The sequence below is a fragment of the Podarcis muralis genome, chromosome 1 (assembly GCF_964188315.1).
Source record: "Podarcis muralis chromosome 1, rPodMur119.hap1.1, whole genome shotgun sequence".
Lineage (NCBI taxonomy): Eukaryota > Metazoa > Chordata > Lepidosauria > Squamata > Lacertidae > Podarcis > Podarcis muralis.
In genome coordinates this window covers 22048936-22064068 of record NC_135655.1, presented here as the reverse complement: position 1 = coordinate 22064068, position 15133 = coordinate 22048936, and the positions used below count along the sequence as shown (strand labels likewise).

The 15133-nt window shown below is 44.8% G+C and overlaps 1 protein-coding gene across 2 annotated transcripts in view; it reads right to left on the bottom strand.

The window, feature by feature from the left end:
* BTBD7 (BTB domain containing 7) overlaps positions 1-13976 on the bottom strand; it is a 78461-nt gene extending 64485 nt beyond the window's left edge. For both annotated transcript variants that reach the window (XM_028717148.2, XM_028717156.2), the window contains exon 1: positions 13803-13976. The gene's annotated coding sequence lies outside the window, so the exon portion shown is untranslated. The remainder of the gene's footprint in view (positions 1-13802) is intronic.
* Positions 13977-15133: the final 1157 nt, after the last annotated feature.

Sequence of the window (15133 nt, the reverse complement as noted above, 5' to 3'; positions counted from 1 at the left end):
CTCCATTTTGCCAAGATTCAGCTTCAGTTTGTTGGTCCTCATGCAACCCATTATTGCTTCAGACACTGGTCTAGCAAAGGGGTCTAACCGGGTATAGTTTTGTACCTCAAAGTAGAGAGGGTTACACATAATTGCATTCCTATCTTTGCCTTGATTTTCCCTTCCCCTGCTGTTTCCCACACTCACAAAATCTGGATTAAGTTGCTGAGGCAGGACCTGTCTTTTGCTCATGTTACTTAAAGCATCATGTACATTGTAGGTGCTTATAACTGACAAGGAAACAGTAAGAAGGTGCTCAGTAATTTTGTCTTAATATTGCATTTATCCAAGTTCAAGGAGCAATCTAGAAGCTATTTTCTTAATGGAATAGTGAGGAAAAACTTAACAAATAGGACATTTTCTGTTAGCATACCAAGTGTCTCATTTTGTTTTGTCTTGGTATGAGCTCAGCGTACTAGCTCAGACCCTGTCACTTTGAAAAATAATTCTCAGTACAAATATGCAACTTTATAGACAAATAAAGGGCACTTTGAAGGAACAAACTCAACAGATAAGATCCCTAGACACATTAAGGACTCCCAGCCCATTAACTAAACATGGCAAATTACGATCAAACACCGTACAGTTCTACAACAATCTGTCAGAATTGTTTTAGAAGCACATAGTTGAGAGACTAGACTGTTTTGACAAAGACATCTCATTCTGTCTGTCTGCATTCTCTTTAAAGGGTTTTAAAGCAAGGAAACCAACTCCAGACCTTTAGTATATTAGGTTTAAAGCCGACACTTATAAGTACTGATGTTTTCCGAAAGTCAAAAACAGAATGGCTGGAGGAGTTCCGCCAGTTCTGAAAATTATAGTTCTGTCAGCTCCGAGGACTGTAGTGACAAAGTCCTGTGACACTCGCAAAAGATCTTGCAAGGGTCAGATTCTAAAGCATTTGCAGCACAATTCTACACATGTCTACTCAAAAGCAAATCCCACTGAATTTAATGGTGTTTACTCCCAGGTATGCATATTGCTAAATATTCAATCATGATTCATTTAGGAAAAGACATTACAAGATGTAGATTACCATAATGGTCACTAAACTCTTCTCAAAGATGGGATGTTTTGGCAGCTGTCAGTAGCAACTGCAGCGGGGAGTGGGAAAGAAGGAGGGGGAAGTGACCATGCCATATGACTAGCAAAGAGACCAAAGCCAACTCAGCAATATTGCAGCCATATTAGTCAGGGTAAACTGGCCTACTGATTAAAGTAAGCTCATGTCAGCAGGCATAACTGTGCCCATTTTGTAGAAATGCAACCTACGGCACTAGACACTTCTCACAAATGTCAGAATCTGATTCCTCTTCTCTAACATACATGATGTTTAAGACTATTCATACTTGAAAGTGGGAGGAATTTTTCAATTTTAAAAAAAATTGTGACAGTTTTAGTAGTCAAATGATTGAAGTTTTTCTTATTTCCCACCCTGTTGCCTTGACTCTTCCAATTCTACCATCACATATTCTGCACTGGAAAATCTGTTTTTGAGCACACATGTGGCTGCTTTTCAGCAGCCATCACAACTGGACACAACCAATCAAGTAAAAACCAACATACCCAAGTATTTAAGCCACAAGCAGAGAAAAGGAACTAACAACGCTCCATGCCCGAGATGGCTGCAGGACAGCAAGCTGCAAATGATTAAAAATGAGCAATGTAATGTGTTATTGGAAACGCATCAGTAGGTTTTCTTAACAGGACAGGAACTGGTACTCATGTTCTACATACTGTGTAAGAAGCTTTATGGAACATCTTGGCTGCACCTACAATATGCTTGCAATAAATGCTATATACCGTATTTTTCGCACGATTGGACGCACCGGACCATAGGACGCACCTAGTTTTCAGGGGGGGAAATCAAGGAAAAAATATGATTTCCCCCTCACCGCAGCCCCCATCTCCCGCAAAAGCCCGCAGGAGGGAGAAGGGACTGACTTGGCCAGTCAGTCCCTTCTCCCTCCTTGGGGAAAAGCCCCCAAGAGCTGTGCGCTCTTTAAAGGGTGCGCGGCTCTTGCAGGCTTTTCTGCGAGGTGGGGGAATTCCCCCACCTCCTAGAAAAGCCAGCAAAGCCGTGCAGCCCCTTTAAAGAGCGCACGGCTTTTGCCTGCTTTTGCGGAGGTGGGGGAATTCCCCCATCTCCCGCAAAAGCCCGCAGGAGGGAGAAGGGACTGACTCGGCCAGTCAGTCCCTTCTCCCTCCTTGGGGAAAAGCCCCCAAGAGCTGTGCGCTCTTTAAAGGGTGCGCGGCTCTTGCAGGCTTTTCTGCGAGGTGGGGGAATTCCCCCACCTCCTAGAAAAGCCAGCAAAGCCGTGCAGCCCCTTTAAAGAGCGCACGGCTTTTGCCTGCTTTTGCGGAGGTGGGGGAATTCCCCCATCTCCCGCAAAAGCCCGCAGGAGGGAGAAGGGACTGACTCGGCCAGTCAGTCCCTTCTCCCTCCTTGGGGAAAAGCCCCCAAGAGCCGCTGGCTCTTTAAAGGGTGCGCGGCTCTTGCAGGCTTTTCTGCGAGGTGGGGGAATTCCCCCACCTCCTAGAAAAGCCAGCAGAAGCCACGGAGCCTCTTTAAAGAGCGCGCAGCTTTTGCCTGCTTTTGCGGGAGGTGGGGGAATTCCCCCATCTCCCGCAAAAGCCCACAGGAGGGTTGGAGAGTAGCGGGAAGGCGTCGCGCGCCTTCCTGCTGCCCCCCATCCTCTGGGGCTGGCGATGGGGGAAGCGCTGCTTTCCCCCCCGCCAGCCTCAAAGCCGGGTTGGAGAGTAGCGGGAAGGCATCGCGCGCCTTCCTGCTGCCCCCCATCCTCTGGGGCTGGCGATGGGGGAAGCGCTGCTTTCCCCCCCGCCAGCCTCAAAGCCGGGTTGGAGAGTAGCGGGTAGGCATCGCGCGCCTTCCTGCTGCCCCCCATCCTCTGGGGCTGGCGATGGGGGAAGCGCTGCTTTCCCCCCCGCCAGCCTCAAAGCCGGGTTGGAGAGTAGCGGGTAGGCATCGCGCGCCTTCCTGCTGCCCCCCATCCTCTGGGGCTGGCTATGGGGGAAGCGCTGCTTCCCCCCCCCCCCAGCCTCAAAGAGCAGACTCTCCTGGCTTCAGCGGAAGCAACGGGAAGCCTCCGGAGCGCAGGCTTCGGAGGCTTTGCCTTGCTATCACTGAAGCCAGGGAGCCTGCATTCGCTCCATAGGACGCACACACATTTCCCCTTCATTTTTGGAGGGGAAAAAGTGCGTCCTATAGAGCGAAAAATACGGTAATCAGCTTGTTGACAACAGAAATATTTACATGGGATGCTTAATTTGGCAGGGGCAGTTCCTTATCGAGCTCTTTTTTCCAGTCATCTTCTCTTGACGGGAAACGTTTTCACATATGCCAATACTACAAAAAATTGCTACTCAAATGCCATGTATATCCAGGTTTTTGGCATTTGGGAGCCGAAACGTTCAAAAATGGAGCCGTTCAACAACCAAGGTTTGACTGTACTCACTTGCCATGGCAAGTGTGCTGCTGCCATTTTGCTTCCAGCCTTGGAGTTGTAGAGATAGGCAGGGATCATTCTGGCAGGTATGCAATAATCCCTGCCTCTTCCGCAGCTCAAAAGTTGGGAGAAATGCTGAGAGCTCTTTAGCTACTAGGCTGCTTGGAAAACTCAAATGTACAGTCTGTGTCACCCTTGCCTGCTTTGGAGAAGAGGAAAGTAGAGAAAGTGGAAGATTTTTGCTAACGCGTGACTGAGGTGACTAGGCACTTAGGCAAACTCTACAACACATTTTCCCATCTCAAGTACTCACCTGAGACAGCCAAGCCAACAAGGGGAGGGGCAGCTGACCATAACTTTTGGTTTGACACTGCTAAGGCCAGTCAAGAACTGGGGGCGACTGTTTGAACATGTAGCTTTGGAGGTGGGATGAAATATGAATGCAAATTGAAAAAAGGAGAAGAAACCAAACACTTGTCAAATTCGGATTTTATGGCAGATTATAGTGGCTTGGTCCCTGCTCCTGACAACCTAGCAGTTCGAAAGCACGTCAAAGTGCAAGTAGATAAATAGGTACCACTCCGGTGGGAAGGTAAACGGCATTTCCATGCACTGCTGTGGTTCGCCAGAAGTGGCTTAGTCATGCTGGCCACATGTACGCTGGCTCCCTCGGCCAATAAAGTGAGATGAGCACCGCAGCCCCAGAGTCGGTCACGACTGGACCTAATGGTCAGGGGTCCCTTTACCTTTATAGTGGCTAAAAGTGGGAGATGCAAGTCAGGAAGTCCCCAGAACAGCCCCTCAACCAGGAACTCACTTAGGCAAAGCATTATTTCAGCATCAACTTCCCATCAGCAACATGGACAGCATACCAGTCTACCTTACAAGCCTCTTGATGGTATACAAATGCCACATGTATTTAAGAAGAGGTTTTTAAGCAAAGGTTGGGTGGCCATCTCTAATGGATGCTTTAGTTGAGATTCCTGCATTGCAGGGAGTTGGACTAGATGACCTCCAAGTTGCCTTCCAACTCTATGTTATTCACAGATATGCCTTTAGAATAATATATTATTCTTATTATTCTTAATACCCTCCCATCTGGCTGGGTTTCCCTAGCCACTCTGGGCAGCTTACAGCACATATAAAAATTTGTAAAACATCAGACATAAAAAAATTTCCTGATACAGAGCTGCCTTCAGAAGAATGTATATTTAAGAATTTTTTCAAAGTAGGAGAGAAGAGGCAGAGAAACAAAAGGTTCCCAGTAATTTGATACCAATGTTTAACTTCCGTGCACAACTGAGAATTTAATCATAGAGGTTTTCAGGACAGAGTTCTGTTCCTACAGCTAAAATGACATTAAATGAGTATCAAGTTTTTAATTCTGTTCTGACTGTAGATTGTGTAGTTAAGCATACATAAATATTAGTATCAAATTACTGAAAAAAAATGTGAAACGGAATGACCTGCTTCCACATTATAATTCAAAATAGTTTGTTACGTATAACTAACATCGGTTTATAAATGAAAATTCAGCTTCAGGCGGAAGGCATTCAGTACCCATGACTACCAAACCCATGAAGGTGCTTCTGACAAGGTACCCAACTGGTCTTGCTCCTTGAAACTAAGCAATGTGCATGCCAGCCATGCCCTTTGGCCATTATACACTTGGTGCCTGTCTGAAGGGAATCTAGCCACAAACATCCATGTTGTCTAGGGCCCCCTATAGTCCAACACTGACTGCATGTCCCCTGCGTCAAGGCTGATGCCTACAGAACAAGACTAGTTCATATTGAACAAATGAAGAGGACTGATATGTTTTCAAGTTCACAATTATTTTCTTTGATCATGTGTGTTTAATATGATACTGGAGCCATGAGCTCCAGATAATTTTTAGCACTTTTGGCTGTAAACACCATTTCCAAGGGATAAAGCAGCATCCTTTTACATGGGTTTTCTACTTCTGGGCAGATAGCTAATAACACACAACACACCTTACCATTATTCTGGATAGGCACAAATTTCTCCCGCGCTTTGGCAAATGATATTTTTCATGCACTGAAGATGTATGTAGGATGGGTTCTCTGTGTTATGGCCCATAGTGGTAAAACTGCTGTTCCACCAATCTAAGTTTGGCAGTTAATTGTTTGACAAGTGCTGAAGTTTTTAAAAGATGTCCGCAATTAACTACTCTAAATTATCTAGTTAATTAAGACACAAGTCACACAGTTAGGAAGTACAATTCACATTAAAAATGTATTAGATAACAGCCCATGCAGATCAAGAATCACTTCTGTTATCTCTTAGAAACACAGGAAGCTGCCTTATACTAGGTCAAACTATTGATCTGTCTGGCCCAGCATCGTCTGCTCACTTACAGTAGCTCCCTGGAGTCTTAGGAAAGGAGAGAGGACTTTTCCATCACCTATTTCAACTGGCTTTAACTTATTGTCTCAGTAAAAAAGGAACAAAACAAAGAGAAGCTTATCTGTGAAGCTCAGAAATTCAAACAAAAATCCCAGTAGTTGGAAAAGTTATAGTAAATACGTGTTGGGATGTTTTAACCGTTGCCCAATTTTATAAAGGAAACTGCCTTCATAACCATTTGCTGAAAATAGCATATAAATATTCTAAATAAAACAGTGCAATAGTGTCATGATTTTAAATTCAACTCATGTATCTGAGAATGTGATTCACTGGGTTGTAATCCAATGAAGTTGCCCTATTAGTGCAATGCCTTCAATTTGCAGAACAGAACATCCCCTCTGTCTCCTTTTCTTGTTACTCTCCCAATGTGCTATAGAGGATTGGGGGAACCCTCAGAACAGAACTGGTGGAGGGGAGGGAGGGGAAGTTTCTTTGGGCAAGCAGAGGTCCATGCAGCAACAGGACAACTTCACTGGATACAACCCAATCCTTTGAACATTTGAATTTGGCAGTGCCAAGTCTTTTATTCATTCCAACTGATTAATGCTGGGCCATAGCTTTCAGTAAAATTAACAGACATGCAATATTATTTGAAGTGCTGAAAAATATATTTAAAAGGGGAAAAAATTGCTGAATTCTACCTGACTTGAGGCAAGGTTCCAATATGCAAGCTTGGCGAAAAGTGAACTTTCACTTCTCAAGCGTATGTAATTATCAGCTGACATTTATAGTAATTGAACCTTCCTAAAACATTAATTTTAGCTCAACTAGTTTGGTTATATTTCAGTCAACTGAAATTAATAGCTGTTTTTAGAAACATCTAAAGATCTGCCACTTCTACTGTCATACCAAAAAGAACACAAACCTAGCCAGACATGCAACATGTCCATCATCATGGGTTGTATACTTCTACTTGTGCAATGCCTGGCACCTATCTACTGTGGCATCCCCTTCCAAGAGACACTCCTGAGGAATTGGGGCGGGGGCTCCAGTACAGAAGGTAAGGTGACTGGCAAAAGCTGGATGCCCTACTTTCCAAAAGGACAAACGGAAAACCACCAACTTGTGCGACTTAAGCTCTTCCAAATTAAGCTCTTCCAAAATGGGTAAATACAAAAATTGGTATTTAATTACTCATATCACAGTACAAGAGTAGATTCATTTTTATTATTTTTATAGTACATGCTACTTTACAAAACAAAAGGACTGGCCTCTACCCTGAATAGCTGACAAGACAACTTTTGACAGCAAAAGGATAGGAATATGAGACATCATCATCTTATTTATTTAATAATAATAATAATAATAATATTTCCTGCCTTTTTCCCTGATGGCACTCTAGGCAATTTACAGAACCACTACAGTTTCAGATGGTGGTCAAAAGGGCTGTAGCCAAACATTTAACAGAAACGGTGAATTTTAAGACAGGTACTAAAGGAAGAGAGGTGACAAAAGTGACATGGAAAGGTGGACCAGGCAAGAGGGAAAATAACAGAGGACAGAGTCCCTTAAAAGGACAGAAGAATCTGCAATGGCAGAACCTGAAGGGAACAGGATAGGAAATAAGAACAAAGAGCTAGGGTGGGGCAGTAAGTGCAGAGCCTTAAAGGTAAGGCAAAAGAAATTGTTCTGGATTCAGAATAAGACCTGTACAGGGATTTGAGCAGGGGTATTACACGTTGTTTGCAATGTAGTGCACACCCTGAGTACATTTTCAAGTAGGAAGGTAGAAAAGAAAATATTTAAGTAAACAAGGTAGCTCAAAATGGTCTCAACAGTGAGAATGGTGAATAAACTGGACAGCAGAATCTCAAATAGAGGTGAGAAATATGATAAAGGAATACCAGAAAAGGTTTTCCAGCAGTCAAGGTGAGAAACAACCAGAGCCAGGACCAGAGTTTCAACAAAGGGAACAAAAAGCAAGTTGTCGATATCTGTTGTGCTGTACAGGGGGAAGAGACATGATTCAGTAACAGACTGAATATCAGGAGCAAAAGCCATGTATTTGGGTCCGGATAGGATTGATGCCAATGCACAGAGAAGAAAGGAAAGCTTAGGAAGCCTGGGTGAGCTGTTTGAGATAGTGATGGAACACCTAGGGAGGGACAGATAAAACAGCTGGAGATAAAGAATTGGATACCTGGAGAGGTATAACTGGGTGTCAACACACAGGTAATACAGAAAAACTATATGTCGTTTTGTGTCAACCAGGGGTGGGAAACTGGATCTGACTGGAAGAATATAGCCAATCCTCTGTGGGCCACCATGACAGGTAGGAGGATATTTTTGTTGAATTGATTTTTGTTCCAAGAGCTTGTATATGTGTATTTTATTCTGTTTTCATCATATATACTGCTTTAATGAAGTGGTCTGATAATGATAATAATAAATAATAATAATAATAATAATAATAATAATAATAATAATAATAATAATAATACAGTGGTGCCTCGCAAGTCGAAAATAATCCGTTCCGCGAGTCTCTTCGTCTAGCGGTTTTTTCGTCTTGCGAAGCAACCCTATTAGCGGATTAGCGCTATTAGCGGCTTAGCGGCTATTAGCGGCTTAGCGGCTAAAAGGCTATTAGCGGCTTAGCGGCTTAGAAAAAGGGGGGGGGAGTGAAAAAAATCGCAAGACTCGCAAGACGTTTCTGTCTTGCGAAGCAAGCCCATAGGGAAAATCGTCTTGCGAAGCGCATCAAACAACGGAAAACCCTTTCGTCTAGCGGGTTTTTCGTCTTGCGAGGCATTCGTCTTGTGGGGCACCACTGTAATAATAATAATAATAATATCGAAGGCCTGTCAGGCATAATTAGGCCTATAGGCAAAGTATTCCCCACCATTGGTGTGGAGCTGCAAGAGTCCAGGAGAAAAATGCTGATGAAACCCAACCAGGAGTAAGCAAGGTGTTGTATCACCAGTGCTGTACCTATCCACCACCATCAAAAAGAAGGCAAAGACAGATTAAAAAATCTTAATATAGAGCTCATCAAGGTAAACCAGAATAATTATTAATATATAGGTGACTCCTTGTCAGATCTTCCACAGTCACAGACTTGTATGTGTACACTTAAAAAGCAAAGGGTGGATACTACAAATACATCATATACCGTAGATAGTTCAGTTGGTTTGAGCATGGTGCTGATAAGGTTGCAGGTTCGATGCCAGTATGGGATGACTGCATAGCCCTGCATTGCAGGGGGTTGGACTAGATGATCCTCAGGGTCCCTTCCAACTCTACAATTCTGTGATTCTGTAAGATCAACTCAACAAGGAAACAATATTGTGCCCTCAATAGGGTACTGCAGCCACTTTGTGGCAAAACGTAGCACATATTATGCTGTGGGAAACTATATTTCAGCTTAACCTATACCCCAGAGAGGTTGAGGGAAGGAGAAGGATTTTTAAGCATTTTGTGCACCGAAAAGAATACTAAAATAATAGAAGCGAACAGAAATGAATCTAAACTTTGCACTTCCATACCATTAGCCAAGCAAATGATCACTTATAATGTTCTGAATTACATCATGTGAAAATCAGTGAGATCAACACTTCAATCAAGTTATCAGAAATGCTATTCACAGCAGGCACAGAGCTCATGTGTGTCCGTCCCCCCACTTGCAAGAGCAATGGTTTTGAACTTGGCTAGGGCAGTGGTGGGGAACCTGTAGCCTACAGGCCTCACATAACCTCTGGGAATATAATCCTGAGGGAAAATAAGTGTTTTCAAATAAATGTCTATCCCTCATAATTGGAGAGGAAAAGTTAGTAATATACAATGCATAATTTGCTGATGCAATCTGCCACACTGAACTAGTTTCCCATCCCTGTTGTACCACACAGCCTTGCAAAAAGTGGTTGGGAAGACATACGGATGTACTCCTTTGTTGTCCCATCACAGTTTACACAATCGTTTAAATGGTGTTTGAGTCGGTTAGAGAAGCCTATTACAGTGGTGCCCCGCAAGACGAATGCCTCGCAAGACGAAAAACCCGCAAGACGAAAGGGTTTTCCGTTGCGGAGGCGCTTCGCAAGACGAATTTCCCTATGGGCTTGCTTTGTAAGACGAAAACGTCTTGCGAGTCTCGCCATTCCCCCCCCCCCCGCTTCCCCCCCTTTTTTCAAAGCTGCTAAGCCGTTAATAGCCTTTTAACAGCTTAGCCGCTAAGCCCGCTAAGCCGCTAATAGCGCTAAATCGCTAATAGCACTAATCCGCTTAGCTGCTAATGGGGTTGCTTCGCAAGACGAAAAAACCGCTAGACGAAAAGAATCGCGGAACGGATTCTTTTCGTCTTGCGAGGCACCACTGTACTACTCTTTTAGGTTTTTTAAAAGCTTTACCCAGAGGTAATGCCAGGACAGGTCTGGTAAGGAGAGTACCATGTGAGCATGTATTTACTCCTCTCCCACCTCCCCTACTACTAGTTTTCTCTAACTCTAAGAACATGAGAGCATGCTGAATCAAACCAGGGGTCCAGTTCTCACAGTGGCCAACAAGATTCCTATAGGAAGCCTGCAAACCGGACCTGCATGCAACAGCAGTCTCTCCTTCTATAGGTTAACCTGACATCCTAATTGGCAAACTATGGTTAATGTTAACCTCTAAAACCATTGTTTGCAAACCTCTTTCAAATAGAAACTTCAAACTGTGCTTCGGAGGCAAGCTATAACCATTGTTTGGCAATTCATAACAACAAGAGACTGAGAGGAGCTATGATAGCCATCTTAAAATATCTCAAGGGCTGTCACATGGAAGATGAAGCAAGCTTGTTTTCTCCTACTCTGGGGGGTATGACTCGAACCAATGGCTACAAGTTACAAGAAGGGAAATTCTGACTAAACATCAGGAAAAACTTTCTGATAGCTGTTCCATAGTGGAACGGTCTCCCCTGGGGAAGTTGTGGAATCTCCTTCATTGGAGGTCTTTAAGCAGAGGTTGGATGGCCATCTGTCATGGATTTGCAGTGCAGGGGGTTCGACTAGATGACCCTTGGGGTCCCTTCCAACTCTACGATTCTATGAAATCAGGGATGAAGGAGCATAAAGAGCTACAAGAGTGTTTCCTAAACCATGCGTAAGCACTATCTCTGAACGGAGTTGATATGCTGAGTTTGTTAAAAAGCTCTCTGGACACACTTTTCTCAATGTATAGTCTACTATCAGAAATAATTTCAAGGCAACAAATTCCTACCTAGGAAACAAATGTGATTTGGTTTAACAAACAAGAACTTGATTAGTAGAAAAAGAGTTACTCTTTAAAAAATTATCTACCATGTAAAATGCACTCAATTACTGTTACACAGAAGGTGAGAGAATTAATTAACATTTGCAGAGAGCTACCACATCTTCAATAAATACCGTATATCAAACCTCTAATATAAAAAAACACCTTAAATCAAACTGTATCTAGGGAGCACAGACAAAGTGGCCACTAATAAATGCAGACTACAAAGGGAGCAAGAATTACAGCAACACAAAGCACAGCTGCATCAACTGAATGAAATATTTTAACTACTTCCCATAAATGACAATGGAAAATGCTACTGGTAATTGTGTTATCCACCCAGCAAAAAAATCATGTTGCAGCAAAATTTATCCAGTACAAGAGAAATGAACTGTATCATCATCATTCTATTCCAAAAGGTGTTTATATCTGCAGTCTGCATCTATAAGCCTTCCCGGCTTTTCTGGATGCTAACAGCATAATAGCCAGCTTTTCTGTATTGCCTTTCATGCTTGAGAATCTCAAGAGTCTACAGAGAGTCTGCCTCAGATACGGATGAGAAACTTTGCGCAAAATGAGAAAAGTCACCCTAGAACCTTGATTCAAGGAAGAAAAAATTATTATGTGATCACAGAACAAGAAAGCTCTATAGACAAAGATAGGATTAATTCAGTGGCATAAGTGTACTACAGTGTGACCTTTTTGAAAAATTAGCTGATCCAAGATATCCTGAAACAATTGAAATTGTAACACTAGAGCTTCATATATATTGCACCTCACCAGTGAGAGAATAGTAAAAAAGATATAAATAAATAAATAAAAAGTCAGTCTCTATAAGGCCCTCTCAAGCATCAATAGGGTAGGGGACTTCAGTGTTGCAGTGCTTCTGAAGTCCACAACAGGCAGAAAAGCTTTAAGTAAGATTATCTCTCTCTACACTACACTTTGGACTCTAATTGCTTACTACATGGTACATACTAAATGATTTCTAATCACTGAACTCAGCAGTTCCTCTCCATGGTGTGGTGTATTGATTCAATCTCTATCCCAACTTTTAATTAGTGATGGCCAAGTCTGCTAACAAACAAACAAAACCTAACAAATACTGCACAAAGTAAGGGATCAACAACTTCCATATCCATTCCAAACTCCACCAGCAATTTTCAGATAAACTCTAACTATCCTACCAGTCTTTGCACTGCCATCTAAACTTTCTCAGTTTAGATGTTGGCCTCCCTGGAGAGAGAATACCCAAGCTGTGATGTGAAATGGTTGTTATTACCACAAAGCTGTTAAGCAAGACCATTATTGTACCATACCCAAGCAAAACTAATGAGGTGTCATCTAGAAGAAACACAATTACCTCTGTCAGGGAGGTTGAAAGAATAAACTCGCTCTAAGTAAACACTTTTTTTTTTTAAACAATTTATCACTCATTTTCACAACTCTAAAAAGCAAACTGAGAAATAAGGAGTTGCTTAATGCTTCTGAGCTTAAATCCACAGGAAAGAGAACAAATGAATAGAAAGGGGGGGGGGGGAATGCATTTTGGATACACACATCCAGAACACACAAATCACACTCTGAATCTTCCATGCCAGTTCTTTGCAGACTCACAGCACAATCATGTCTGTGTTTATTCAGAAATAAATCCCACTACGTTCAATAGGGCTTAGTCCAATGTGCCTGTGTTAAGGCTACAGACTTCTTCAGACAGACGAAAGAATGCAAGCGGGCGCAGGATCTTCCTGTGCTGCGATGTTATTATGGAAGGCCCACTACAAATCATATCCTTTTGGGAAGAGCTCTCTGCTTTGGCACTTCGGTGCCAACTTAAAAGAGTAAGGAAGAAGAGCCTGTGCAAGTACAAAGCAGAGAGAGAGAAAACTTGGACCCAGGTCCACATTCGAACACTATGAATCCCGAATTATTGCAAAGGATACCGAAAAGGGGAAAGTTGTGGAGGGGCGGGGGGAGGAGGAAGAAAGAAAGAAAGAAAGAAAGAAAGAAAGAAAGAAAGAAAGAAAGAATTAGCATACCAAACCCTAGTTTAGGATGTCAAATGCTCAGGACCCATCTCCCTTTAAAAAAAGTAAGGGAGCCGGGCAAAAAAGCCAAGCCCGAGGACGTGAAAGGGAGCGGGGGGATGAGCTTGTGGGTCACCCCGGGGGATAAAGAGGCAAAGGATAAAAGGGGGAAGATTCAAAGGGCGGGCGTTCGCCACAAGTGTAAAAAGAAAGAAGCTGTCAAGGAGCGCACCGCCAGGGCTCCGAAGTGTGCCCGGCGAAGTAAAGTGGCCGTCGGAAGAAAAGAGGCGAGCGCTTGCCGGGAGCCTCGGGCATTTGGGGGGGGGGTCGCCTGTCTCCCCAGACCCTCGCCTGGGTTTTGAGGGACGGAAGCACCGGGGCGGAACTCGCTGCCACCCAAACACCGGGGACAGGAGCGCAGGGGCAGGACCCCGGGGTTTGCCTAGAGGCAGCGGAGGGAGGACGACGAGGACGGCGGCGGTGGAGCGGGGCATCCCCCACAGGGCCCGGGGAAAGGGAGGGGAGATTCGGGGGGCTACATAACAACCCCCCCCCCCGCGCCATACACACGCCTCGCAAGTGCCCCTTTGGACCCCTTTCCCCTCCTCCCTGCTCTCACCGAGCGCGTCTTTCAGCTGCAGCCCGGAGCCTCCATGATCCCCGGCTGGGCTGCAGGGGCCGGCCCGCCTCAGCGGCTCTCGCTACTACCCCCTCCTCGGTCTGCTCCGGCCGCCGCCGCGGCCGCCATTTTGAGCCACAGACTCCGGCCAGACTCGTTCGGGAGGAGGAGGAGGAGGAGGAGCGGGAGAGGGGGGGGAGGCGGGAGGAGCGAGCACGGAGCATGCGCAGCGTCGCCCTGGGCACGTGGTGCGCTGAGGGAGGGAGGGAGGGAGCGAAGCGGCAAGGAGAAGTTGCCCGCGAAGAGGCGATGGGTGGGTTTCCCGTGCACGTCGGAACGCAGGGAAATGCTTTGCGCCGAGTCAGGCCGCTGGTTCTCCGGGGTTTGAGGCAGAGGCGGAGTCTCTCTCTTCCCCCCCCCAGCCTTTCCTGGGGATTGAACGAGGGGCTTCCAGCGCGCAAAGGGCTGGCTCTGCGCGGCGCTTCTTACTCGCCAGTAAAGCGCGCGCAGGAGTGCGCTTGCCATGCAGAGCGCGATCGTATGCACACTTTCCAGTGCACCTTCCTGTCACTGCAGAGAGTCCAGGAGCTAATTCTGGATGCAGGTTTGTTGCACAAGAGTGCCAAATCCATTTTACATCTGCCGTTATTCCATTAAATCTCACCTGCAAAAAAGTGACAATCTACAAGTGACATTCGTCTTTTTCTAGACAATCAGTTAATTACTTGGTCTCTGTGGTGTCATAGGACAAGGCACCTTTCTTGGCATTTGCTGAAACAGATCAAACATGGCTGCCCTTGTGGTATTGGTTTCACCAGTAAAAGAGGCTTGAAACTAATGTGGGCCACCCTAGAATTGCATGTATAGAAAGACTTTGGGAAACTTGTTGTTGTTTAGTCGTTTAGCTGTGTCTGACTCTTCGTGACCCCATGGACCAGAGCACGCCAGGCACTCCTGTCTTCCACTGCCTCCCGCAGTTTGGTCAAACTCATGCTGGTAGATTCGAGAACACTATCCAACCATCTCGTCCTCTGTCGTCCCCTTCTCCTTGTGCCCTCAGTCTTTCCCAACATCAGGGTCTTTTCCAGGGAGTCTTCTCCTCTCATGAGGTGGCCAAAGTACTGGAGCCTCAGCTTCAGGATCTGTCCTTCCAGTGAGCACTCAGGGCTGATTTCCTTAAGAATGGACATGTTTGATCTTCTTGCAGTCCATGGGACTCTCAAGAGTCTCCTCCAGCACCATAATTCAAAAGCATCAATTCTTGGGCGATCAGCCTTCTTGATGGTCCAGCTCCCACTTCCATACATCAATACTGGGAAAACCATAGCTTT